Source organism: Arachis hypogaea, chromosome 11 (genome assembly GCF_003086295.3).
Source record: "Arachis hypogaea cultivar Tifrunner chromosome 11, arahy.Tifrunner.gnm2.J5K5, whole genome shotgun sequence".
NCBI lineage: Eukaryota > Viridiplantae > Streptophyta > Magnoliopsida > Fabales > Fabaceae > Arachis > Arachis hypogaea.
The window spans coordinates 35,236,647-35,249,589 of NC_092046.1; the positions used below are offsets into that span (position 1 = coordinate 35,236,647).

Consider the following 12,943-nt stretch of genomic DNA (forward strand, 5'->3'; position numbering starts at 1 on the left):
CAAACATGTCTAATCTTTTTAGACTGAAGCTTTAGACTAACATTGCATGATTCCTGGAATTCTTATTAAAAGTTTTGATTCTCTTTATTTTCTTTTCCATATAATTTTCGAAAAATTACAAAAAAAATTTATAAAATCATAAAAATCAAAAATATTTTATGTTTCTTATTTGAGTCTAGTGTCTAATTTTAAATTTGGTGTCAATTGCATACCCATAATTTTCGAAAATTACATGCAATATGTTCTTCATTAATCTTCAAGTTGTTCTTGATGATTTCATTACTCTGATCTTTAAATTCTCTTGTTTTGTGTGTTTTGTTGTTTCTCATATGCATTCTCAATTTGTTAGTGTCTATGATGAGCGGATAATTTATACGCTTTTTGGCATTGTTTTTAGTATGTTTTTAGTAGAATCTAGTTACTTTTAGGGATGTTTTCATTAGTTTTTATGTTAAATTCACATTTCTGGACTTTACTATGAGTTTGTGTGTTTTTCTATGATTTCAGATATTTTCTGGCTGAAATTGAGGGACTTGAGCAAAAATCAGATTCAGAGGTTGAAGAAGGGCTGCTGATGCTGTTGGATTCTGACCTCCCTGCACTCAAAATGAATTTTCTGGAGCTGCAGAACTCAAAATGGCGCGCTTCCAATTGCATTGGAAAGTAGACATCCAGGGCTTTCCAGCAATATATAATAGTTCATACTTTGTCTGAGTTTAGATGACGAAAACTGGCGTTCAACGCCAGCTCTCTGCCCAATTCTGGCGTCCAGCGCCAGAAACAAGTTGCAAAGTGGAGTTCAACGCCCAAACTGGCACAAAAGCTGGCGTTCAACTCCAACAATGATCTCTCCACGTGTAGACTTCAAGCTCAGCCCAAGCACACACCAAGTGGGCCCCGGAAGTGGATTTATGCATCAATTACTTACTTCTGTAAACCCTAGTAGCTAGTTTATTATAAATAGGACCTTTTACTATTGTATTAGACATCCTGAGTTTTATCGTTGGACGCCTGGTTCTTAGATCAGAGGAGCTGGCCATTCGGCCATCCCTGGACCTTTCACTTATGTATTTTCAAACGGTAGAGTTTCTACACTCCATAGATTAAGGTGTGGAGCTCTGCTGTTCCTCAAAGATTAATGCAAAGTACTACTGTTTTTCTATTCAACTCAACTTATTTCGCATCTAAGATATTCATTCGCACTTCAACATGAATGTGATGAACGTGACAATCATCATCATTCCCCATGAACACGTGCCTGACAACCACCTCCGTTCTACCTTAGATTGAATGAGTATCTCTTATATCTCTTAATCAGAGTCTTCGTGGTGTAAGCTAGAATGATGGCAGCATTCAAGAGAATCCGGAAAGTCTAAACCTTGTCTGTGGTTTTCCGAGTAGGATTCAATGATTGAATGACTGTGACGAGCTTCAAACTCGCGAGTGCTGGGCGTAGTGACAGACGCAAAAGGAGGGTGAATCCTATTTCAGCATGATCGGGAACCTCAGATGATTAGCCGTGCCGTGACAGGGCATCTTGGACCATTTTCACAAGAGGAGGGGATGTAGCCACTGACAACGATGATGCCCTTGCATAAAGCTAGCCATGGAAAGGAGTAAGACTGATTGGATGAAGACAGCAGGAAAGCAGAGATTCAGAAGAACGAAAGCATCTCTGCACGCTTATCTGAAATTCTCACCAATGAATTACATAAGTGTTTCTATCCTTATTTTATTATATCATTTTCGAAAACTACATAACTATTTTATATCCGCCTGACTGAGATTTACAAGGTGACCATAGCTTGCTTCATACCAACAATCTCCGTGGGATTCGACCCTTACTCACGTAAGGTATTACTTGGACGACCCAGTGCACTTGCTGGTTAGTTATGCGAAGTTGTGAAGATATGTTTAGACCATGGTTCTGTGCATCCGTTTTTGGTGCTATTGCCAGGGAATCAATTTCGAACAACAATTCACAACCTGAGTAACAATTTCGCATACCAAGTTTTTGGCGCCGTTGCCGGGGATTGTTCGAGTTTGGACAACTGACGGTTCATCTTGTTGTTCAGATTAGGTAATCTTCTTTTTGTTTTATTTTCAAAAATTTTTCAAAAATCTTTCAAAAAAAAATTTTTCTCCTTTGTTTTCAAAAAAAAAAAAATGTTTTCAAAAATATATTTTTCTTCAGAATTTTTAAGAATGAATTCTAGTGTTTCATGAAGCATGTTGAAGCCTGGTTGGCTGTAAAGCCATGCCTGTAGGGAATGTCAGGCGTGTCATGTCTGAGTTACATACTAAAGCTTGGCTATTAAGCCATGCCTAACCTTTTGATTGGAGCTTTAAACTAAAAAGCATAAGATTCCTGGAATTCATATTAAAAATTTTGGAATCCTTATTTTTATTTTTCATAATAATTTTCGAAAAAAATACAAAAAAATTATAAAATCATAAAAATCAAAAATATTTTTGTGTTCTTGTTTGAGTCTTGAGTCATGTTATAAGTTTGGTGTCAATTGCATATTCATCTTGCATTTTTCAAAAATTCATGCATTCATAGTGTTCTTCATGATCTTCAAGTTGTTCTTGGTAAGTCTTCTTGTTTGATCTTGATGTTTTCTTGTTTTGTGTTGTATGGTGTTTTTCACATGCATTCTTGAATTCTTAGTGCCTAAGCATTAAAGAATTCTAAGTTTGGTGTCTTGCATGTTTTCTTTGCAAAAAAAAAAATTTTTCAAAAATGTGTTCTTGATGTTCATCATGATCTTCATAGTGTTCTTGGTGTTCATCTTGACATTCATAGCATTCTTGCATGCATCACATGTTTTGATCTAAAATTCTCATGCATTGCATCATTTTCATGTTTCTCTCTCTCATCATAAAAATTCAAAAAATCAAAAAAATATCTTTCCCTTTTTCTCTCTTAAAATTTCGAAAATTAGATTTGACTTTTTCAAAAATTTTTAAAATTTAGTTGTTTTTATGAGTCAAATCAAATTTTCAATTAAAAAAAAAATCTTATCTTTTTCAAAAATCAAATCTTTTTTCAATTTTTTTAGTTATTTTCGAAAATTTCAAAAATATTTTTCAAAAATCTTTTTCTTAATTTTATCTCATAATTTTCGAAAATAACATCACCAATTAATGCTTTGATTCAAAAATTTCAAGTTTGTTACTTACTTGTTAAGAAAGATTCCAACTTTAAGTTCTAGAATCATATCTTGTGATTTCTTGTGAATCAAGTCATTAATTGTGATTTTAAAAATAAAATCTTTTTCAAAAACTAATTTCAATCATATCTTTTCAAAAATATCTTCTTATCTTACCTTTTTCAAAAATTTGATTTCAAAATATCTTTTCTAACTTCCTAACTTCTTATCTTTTCAAAATTGATTTTCAAATTTGTTTCAACTAACTAACTAACTTTTTGTTTGTTTCTTATCTTTTTCAAAACCACCTAACTAACTCTCTCTCTCTAATTTTCGAAAATATCTTCCCCCTTTTTCAAAATTTCTTTTTTATTTAACTAATTATTTTAATTTTTGATTTTAATTTTCGAAAAAACTACTAACCTTTTTCAAAAACTATTTTCGAAAATCACTAACTCTTTTTCAAAAATTATTTTCGAAAATTCTCCCTCTCTCTCATCTCCTTCTATTTATTTATCTACTAACATCTCCTCATCTTCACCCCTATTCCTTTTCTTCTTCTACTAACAATAAGGAACCTCTTTACTGTAACATAGAAGATTCCTCTTCTTTTTCTCTTTTCTTTCTTATGAGCAGGGACAAAGAAAAAGGCATTCGTGTTGAAGCAGATCCAGAACCTGAAAGGACTCTGAGAAAGAAACTAAGAGAAGCTAAAATACAACAGTCCAGAGACAACCTTTCAGAAATTTTCGAACAAGAAGAGGAGATGGCAGCCGAAAATAATAATAATGCAAGGAGAATGCTTGGTGACTTCACTGCACTTAATTCCAATTTACATGGAAGAAGCATCTCCATCCCTACCATTGGAGCAAACAATTTTGAGCTTAAACCTCAATTAGTTTCTCTGATGCAACAAAACTGCAAGTTTTATAGACTTCCATCTGAAGATCCTTTTCAGTTCTTAACTGAATTCTTGCAGATCTGTGATACTGTTAAGACTAATGGAGTAGATCCTGAAGTCTACAGGCTCATGCTTTTCCCATTTGCTGTAAGAGACAGAGCTAGAATATGGTTGGACTCTCAACCTAAAGATAGCCTGAACTCTTGGAATAAGCTGGTCACGGCTTTCTTAGCCAAGTTCTTTCCTCCTCAAAAGCTGAACAAGCTTAGAGTGGATGTTCAAACCTTCAAACAAAAAGATGGTGAATCCCTCTATGAATCTTGGGAAAGATACAAGCAGCTGACCAAAAAGTGTCCTTCTGACATGCTTTCAGAATGGACCTTCCTGGATATATTCTATGATGGTTTATCTGAGCTATCAAAGATGTCATTGGACACTTCTGCAGGTGGATCCATTCACCTAAAGAAGACGCCTGCAGAAGCTCAAGAACTCATTGACATGGTTGCTAATAACTAGTTCATGTACACTTCTGAGAGGAATCTTGTGAGTAATGGGACGCCTATGAAGAAGGGAGTTCTTGAAGTTGATACTCTGAATGCCATATTGACTCAGAACAAAATATTAACTCAGCAAGTCAATATGATTTCTCAGAGTCTGAATGGAATGCAAGCTGCATCCAACAGTACTCAAGAGGCTTCTTATGAAGAAGAAGCTTATGATCCTGAAAACCCTGCAATAGCAGAGGTGAATTACTTAGGTGAACCTTATGGGAACACCTATAATCCATCATGGAGAAATCATCCAAATCTCTCATGGAAGGATCAAAGGCCTCAACAAGGCTTTAATAATGGTGGAAGAAACAGGTTTAACAATAGTAAACCTTTCCCATCATCCACTCAGCAACAGACAGAGAACTCTGAACAAAATACCTCTAATTTAGCAAACTTAGTCTCTGATCTATCCAAGGCCACTGTAAGTTTCATGAATGAAACAAGGTCTTCCATTAGAAATTTGGAAGCACAAGTGGGCCAGCTGAGTAAAAGGATCACTGAAATCCTTCCTAGTACTCTCAAGCAATACAGAAGAGAATCCAAAAGGAGAGTGCAAGGCCATTGACATAAGCACCATGGCCGAACCTGTAAGGGAAGGAGAGGACGTGATTCCCAAGGAGGAAGACCTCTTGGGACGTCCAGTGATCAATAAGGAGCTTCCCTCTGAGGAACCAAAGGACTCTGAGGCTCATCTAGAGACCATAGAGATTCCATTGAACCTCCTTATGCCATTCATGAGCTCTAATGAGTACTCCTCTTCTGAAGAGAATGAGGATGTTACTGAAGAGCAAGCTGCCAAGTTCCTTGGTGCAATCATGAAGCTGAATGCCAAATTATTTGGTACTAAGACTTGGGAAGATGAACCTCCCTTGTTCACCAATGAACTAAGTGATCTGGATCAACTGACATTGCCTCAGAAGAGACAGGATCCTGGAAAGTTCATAATACCTTGTACCATAGGCACCATGATCTTTAAGGCTCTGTGTGACCTTGGTTCAGGGATAAACCTCATGCCCCTTTCTGTAATAGAGAAATTGGGTATCTATGGGGTGCAAGCTGCTAAAATCTCATTAGAGATGACAGACAATTCAAGAAAACAGGCTTATGGACAAGTAGAGGACGTGTTAGTAAAGGTTGAAGGCCTTTACATCCCTGCTGATTTCATAGTCCTAGATACTGGAAAGGAAGAGGATGAATCCATCATCCTAGGAAGACCTTTCCTAGCAACAGCAAGAGCTGTGATTGATGTGGACAGAGGAGAATTGATCCTTCAGATAAATGAGGACAACCTTGTGTTTACAACTCAAGGATCTCTCTCTGCATCCATGGAGAGGAAGCAGAAAAAGCTTCTCTCAAAGCAGAGTCAAACAAAGCCCCCATAGTCAAACTCTAAGTTTGGTGTTGGGATGCCACAACCAAACTCTAAGTTTGGTGTCAAACCCCCATATCCAAACTCTAAGTTTGGTGTTGGGAGGTCTCAACAAAGCTCTGCACATCTATGAGGCTCCATGAGAGCCCACTGTCAAGCTATTGACATTAAAGAAGCGCTTGTTGGGAGGCAACCCAATGTTTATTTATCTGATTTTCAGTGTTTTTCATGTTTTATTAGGTTCATGATCATGTGGAGTCACAAATTAAATATAAAAATTGAAAACGGAATCAAAAACAGCAGAAGAAAAATCACACCCTGGAGGAAGACCTTACTGGCGTTTAAACGCCAGTAAGAAGCATGTTTTGGGCGTTCAACGCCAAAACAGAGCATGGTTCTGGCGCTGAACGCCAGAAATGGGCAGCATCTGGGCGTTTGAACGCCAGAAATGCACCCTGGAGAAGAGCTGGGGCTGAACGCCTAGAACAAGCATGGTTCTGGCGTTCAACGCCAGAAATGGGCAACAAATGGGCGTTCAACACCCAGAACAAGCACCAATCTGGCGCTGAATGCCCAGAGTTGTGTGTAAAGGCATTTTGCATGCCCAATTTGGTGCAAGGTTGTAAATCCTTGAACACCTCAGGATCTGTGGACCCCACAGGATCACCTCAGGATCTGTGGACCCCACAGGATCCCCACCTACCTCCACTCACTTCTTCTCACCCCTCTTTCACACAATCCCATAAACACTCTTCCCCAAAACCCCTCACCAATCACCTCAATCCACTCTTCCCCATAAACCTACCTCATAAACTCCACCTACCTTCAAAATTCAAAATCAATTTCCCACCCAACCCCACCCTATATGGCCGAAACTTAACCCCCCTCCCTTCCCTATATATAGCCCTCCATTCTTCCTCATTTTCACACAACACAACCCTCTCTCCCCTCTTGGCCGAAACACACCTCCCCCCTCTTCTCCATATTTTCTTCTTCTTCATCTAATTCTTTCTTTTCTTGCTCGAGGACGAGCAATATTCTAAGTTTGGTGTGGTAAAAGCATAAGCTTTTTGTTTTTCCATTACCATTGATGGCACCTAAGACCGGAGAATCCTCTAGAAAAGGGAAAGGGAAGACAAAAGCTTCCACCTCCGAGTCATGGGAGATGGAAAGGTTCATCTCCAAAGCCCATCAAGACCACTTCTATGATGTTGTGGCCAAGAAGAAGGTGATCCCCGAGGTCCCTTTCAAGCTCAAGAGAAATGAGTATCCAGAGATCCGACATGAAATCCAAAGAAGAGGTTGGGAAGTTCTAACAAACCCCATCCAACAAGTCGGCATCTTAATGGTTCAAGAGTTCTATGCCAATGCATGGATCACTAATACGAACCATGATCAAAGTAAGAACCCGAATCCAAAGAATTATATTACAATGGTTCGGGGAAAATACTTAGATTTTAGTCCGGAAAATGTAAGGTTGGCGTTTAACTTGCCCATGATGCAAGGAGATGAATGCCCCTACACTAGAAGGGTCAACTTTAATCAAAGGTTGGACCAAGTCCTTATGGACATATGTGTGGAAGGAGCTCAATGGAAGATTGACTCCAAAGGCAAGCCGGTTCAACTAAGAAGATTGGACCTCAAGCCTGTGGCTAGAGGATGGTTGGAGTTCATCCAACGCTCCATCATCCCCACTAGCAACCGATCTGAAGTTACTGTGGATCGGGCCATCATGATCCATAGCATCATGATTGGAGAGGAAGTAGAAGTTCATGAAGTCATCTCCCTTGAACTCTACAAAATAGCCGAAAAGGCCTCTCCTGGGGCAAGGCTAGCTTTTCCTCATCTCATTTGCCATCTATATTACTCAGCTGGAGCTTTCATAGAAGGAGACATTCACATTGCGGAAGAGAAGCCCATCACTAAGAAAAAGATGGAGCAAGCAAGAGAGCCCATTTATGGAGCTCAAGAGGCGCAGGAAGCTCATCACCATGAGATTCCGGAGATGCCTCAAATGCATTTTCCTCCACAAAACTATTGGGAGCAAATCAACACCTCCCTAGGAGAATTAAGTTCCAACATGGGACAACTAAGGGTGGAACATCAAGAGCACTCTATCATCCTTCATGAAATAAGAGAAGATCAAAAAGCAATGAGGGAGGAGCAACAAAGACAAGGAAGAGACATAGAAGAGCTCAAGGACATCATTGGTTCCTCAAGAAGGAAACGCCACCATCACTAAGGTGGATTCATTCCTTGTTCTTATTTCTTCTGTTTTTTGTTTTCTATGTTATGTGCTTATCTATATTTGTGTCTTCATTACATGATCATTAGTAGTTAGTAACTATGTCTTAAAGTTATGAATGTCCTATGAATCCATCACCTCTCTTAAATGAAAAATGTTTTAATTCAAAAGAACAAGAAGTACATGAGTTTTGAATTTATCCTTGAACTTAGTTTAATTATATTGATGTGGTGACAATGCTTCTTATTTTCTGAATGTATGCTTGAACAGTGCATATGTCTTTTGAAGTTGTTGTTTAAGAATGTTAAATATGTTGGCTCTTGAAAGAATGATGACAAGGAGACATGTTATTTGATAATCTGAAAAATCATAAAAATAATTCTTGAAGCAAGAAAAAGCAGCAAAGAACAAAGCTTGCAGAAAAAAAAAGAAAAAAAAATAAGCGAAAAAAATAGAAAGAAAAAGAAAAAGCAAGCAGAAAAAGCCAAAGCTCTTAAAACCAAGAGGCAAGAGCAAAAAGCCAATAACCCTTAAAACCAAAAGGCAAGGGTAAATAAAAAGGATCCCAAGGCTTTGAGCATCAGTGGATAGGAGGGCCTAAAGGAAAAAAAATCCTGGTCTAAGCGGCTAAACCAAGCTGTCCCTAACCATGTGCTTGTGGCGTGTAGGTGTCAAGTGAAAACTTGAGACTGAGCGGTTAAAGTCAAGGTCCAAAGCAAAAAAAGAATGTGCTTAAGAACCCTGGACACCTCTAATTGGGGACTTTAGCAAAGCTGAGTCACAATTTGAAAAGGTTCACCCAATTATGTGTCTGTGGCATTTATGTATCCGGTGGTAATACTGGAAAACAAAGTGCTTAGGGCCACGGCCAAGACTCATAAAATAGCTGTGTTCAAGAATCATCATACTAAACTAGGAGAGTTAATAACACTATCTGAACTCTGAGTTCCTATAGATGCCAATCATTCTGAACCTCAATGGATAGAGTGAGATGCCAAAACTATTCAAGAGGCAAAAAGCTATAAGTCCCGCTCATTTGATTGAAGCTATGTTTCATTGATAGTTTGAAATTTATAGTATATTCTTTTCTTTTTATCCTACTTGATTTTCAGTTGCTTGGGGACAAGCAACAATTTAAGTTTGGTGTTGTGATGAGCGGATAATTTATACGCTTTTTGGCATTGTTTTTAGTATGTTTTTAGTAGAATCTAGTTACTTTTAGGGATGTTTTCATTAGTTTTTATGTTAAATTCACATTTCTGGACTTTACTATGAGTTTGTGTGTTTTTCTATGATTTCAGGTATTTTCTGGCTGAAATTGAGGGACTTGAGCAAAAATCAGATTCAAAGGTTGAAGAAGGGCTATTGATGCTGTTGGATTCTGACCTCCCTACACTCAAAATGGATTTTCTGGAGCTACAGAACTCAAAATGGCGCGCTTCCAATTGCATTGGAAAGTAGACATCCAGGGCTTTCCAGAAATATATAATAGTTCATACTTTGCCCGAGTTTAGATGATGCAAACGGGCGTTCAACGCCAGCTCTCTGCCCAATTCTGGCGTCCAACGCCAGAAACAAGTTGCAAAGTGGAGTTCAACGCCCAAACTGGCACAAAAGCTGGCGTTCAACTCCAAGAATGACCTCTCCACGTGTAGACTTCAAGCTCAGCCCAAGCACACACCAAGTGGGCCCCGGAAGTGGATTTATGCATCAATTACTTACTTCTGTAAACCCTAGTAGCTAGTTTATTATAAATAGGACCTTTTACTATTGTATTAGACATCCTGAGTTTTATCGTTGGACGCCTGGTTCTTAGATCAGAGGGGCTGGCCATTCGGCCATGCCTGGAGCTTTCACTTATGTATTTTCAAACGTTAGAGTTTCTACACTCCATAGATTAAGGTGTGGAGCTCTGTTGTTCCTCAAAGATTAATGCAAAGTACTACTATTTTTCTATTCAACTCAACTTATTTCGCTTCTAAGATATTCATTCGCACTTCAACATGAATGTGATGAACGTGACAATCATCATCATTCCCCATGAACGTGTGCCTGACAACCACCTCCGTTCTACCTTAGATTGAATGAGTATCTCTTAGATCTCTTAATCAGAGTCTTCGTGGTGTAAGCTAGAATGATGGCGGCATTCAAGAGAATCCGAAAAGTCTAAACCTTGTCTGTGGTATTCCGAGTAGGATTCAATGATTGAATGACTGTGACGAGCTTCAAACTCGCGAGTGCTGGGTGTAGTGACAGACGCAAAAGGAGGGTGAATCCTATTCCAGCATGATCGGGAACCTTAGATGATTAGCCATGCCGTGACAGGGCATCTTGGACCATTTTCACAAGAGGAGGGGATGTAGCCACTGACAACGGTGATGCCCTTGCATAAAGCCAGCCATGGAAAGGAGTAAGACTGATTGGATGAAGACAGCAGGAAATCAGAGATTCAGAGGAACGAAAGCATCTCTGCACGCTTATTTGAAATTCTCACCAATGAATTACATAAGTGTTTCTATCCTTATTTTATTATATCATTTTCGAAAACTACATAACTATTTTATATCCGCCTGACTGAGATTTACAAGGTGACCATAGCTTGCTTCATACCAACAATCTCCGTGGGATTCGACCCTTACTCATGTAAGGTATTACTTGGACGACCCAGTGCACTTGCTGGTTAGTTATGCGAAGTTGTGAAGATATGTTTAGACCATGGTTCTGTGCATCCGTTTTTGGTGCCATTGCCAGGGAATCAATTTCGAACAACAATTCACAACCTGAGTAACAATTTTGCATACCAGTCTCCTATATGAAAATTTTTAAGTTTGGTGTCCTGCATGCATTGTTTATTTAGTTGCATTTTTTATTATTCTTCATCATTAAAAATTTCAAAAATATTTTCAAAATTGTGTCTTTTCAAGTCAATAATACAGAGAAATGAAGATTCAGAACATTCAGCAGAGGAATCAAACAGAAAAAGCTGGGCGTTCAAAACGCCCAGTGAAGAAGGAAAACTGGCGTTTAAACGCCAGCCAGGGTACCTGGCTGGGCGTTTAACGCCCAAAAGGGTAGGATTTTGGGCGTTAAACGCCAGAATGGATGCCATTCTGGGCATTTAACACCAGGATGACACAAGAGGGAAGATTTTGTTCTTAATTCAAATTTTTTTTCAAATCTTCATAATTTTTCAAAATCAAATCTTTTTCAAATCATATCTTTTCAATCATATCTCTTCAAAATCAATTTCTTTCTATTTTTTTTATTCTTTACTATTTTCGAAAATCCTTGCTAAAATTAATGATTTACTTCAAAATTTTCAAGTTGTTACTTGCCTATTAAGAAAGGATCAAATTTTAAATTTAAGAATCATATCTTTTAATTTCTTGTTAGTCAAGTAATCAACTTTAATTTTAAAAACTTTCTTTTTCTAAATTGATTTTTAGTCATATCTTCTCAATCATATCTTTTCAATCACATATTTTTCAAAATTAACTCTCAATCATATCTTTTTGATTTCTAATTTCAAAATCTTTTTCAAAAATCACTTAATTTCTTTCCCAATCTTAATTTTCGAAAATCTCAATCAAATTTTCAAATTTCTTTTCATTATTTCAAAATCTTTTAAATTTATTTTCGAAAATTCTTCCCCTCTTCTCACATCCTTCTATTTAAGGGACTAACACTCCTCCTCAAGGTGCAATTCGAACTCTATCCCTCTTGATAAGTTCGAATTCTCTTCTATCTACCTCCCTCCTTCTATTCTTCTTTTCCTCTGACACCTCAAGGAATCTCTATACTGTGACATAGAGGATTCCCTAATTTTTTGTTCTCTTCTCTTTCATATGAGCAGGAACAAAGATAAAGGCATACTTGTTCAAGCTGATCCTGAACCTGAAAGGACCCTGAAGAGAAAGCTAAGAGAAGCTAAAGAACAATTCTCTTTAGAGGGCCTAACAGAGCTCTTCAAGGAAGAAGAAACCATGGCAGCCGAAAACAACAATGCCAACAATGCAAGGAAGGTACTTGGTGACTTTACTGCACCTACTCCCGACTTCTACGGGAGAAGCATCTCAATCCCTGCCATTGGAGCAAACAACTTTGAGCTTAAGCCTCAATTAGTTTCTCTAATGCAACAGAATTGCAAGTTTCATGGACTTCCATTGGAAGATCCTCATCAGTTCTTAGCTGAATTCTTGCAAATCTGTGACACTGTCAAGACCAATGGGGTTGACCCTGAAGTCTACAGACTTATGCTTTTTCCTTTTGCTGTAAGAGACAGAGCTAGGACATGGTTGGATTCACAATCTAAAGAAAGCCTGAACTCTTGGGAAAAGCTAGTTAATGCCTTCTTGGCAAAGTTTTTTCCACCTCAAAAATTGAGCAAGCTTAGAGTGGAAGTCCAAACCTTCAGACAGAAGGAAGGTGAATCCCTCTATGAAGCTTGGAAAAGATACAAGCAATTGATCAGAAGGTGCCCTTCTGACATGCTTTCTGAATGGAGCATCATAGGTATTTTCTATGATGGTCTGTCTGAACTATCCAAGATGTCATTGGATAGCTCTGCTGGAGGATCTCTTCATCTGAAGAAGACGCCTGCAGAAGTTCAGGAACTCATTGAAATGGTTGCAAATAACCAATTCATGTACACTTCTGAAAGGAATCCTGTGAATAATGGGATAGCTCAGAAGAAAGGGGTTCTTGAGATTGATACTCTGAATGCCA

At 38.1% G+C, this 12,943-nt stretch overlaps 1 non-coding gene across 1 annotated transcript; it reads right to left on the reverse strand.

Annotated features, from left to right (window-relative positions):
* Positions 1-12,603: 12,603 nt before the first annotated feature.
* On the reverse strand, positions 12,604-12,711 carry LOC112725682 (small nucleolar RNA R71). The gene has a single exon (XR_003164773.1). It is a non-coding gene; the product is annotated as a small nucleolar RNA R71 (small nucleolar RNA).
* Positions 12,712-12,943: the final 232 nt, after the last annotated feature.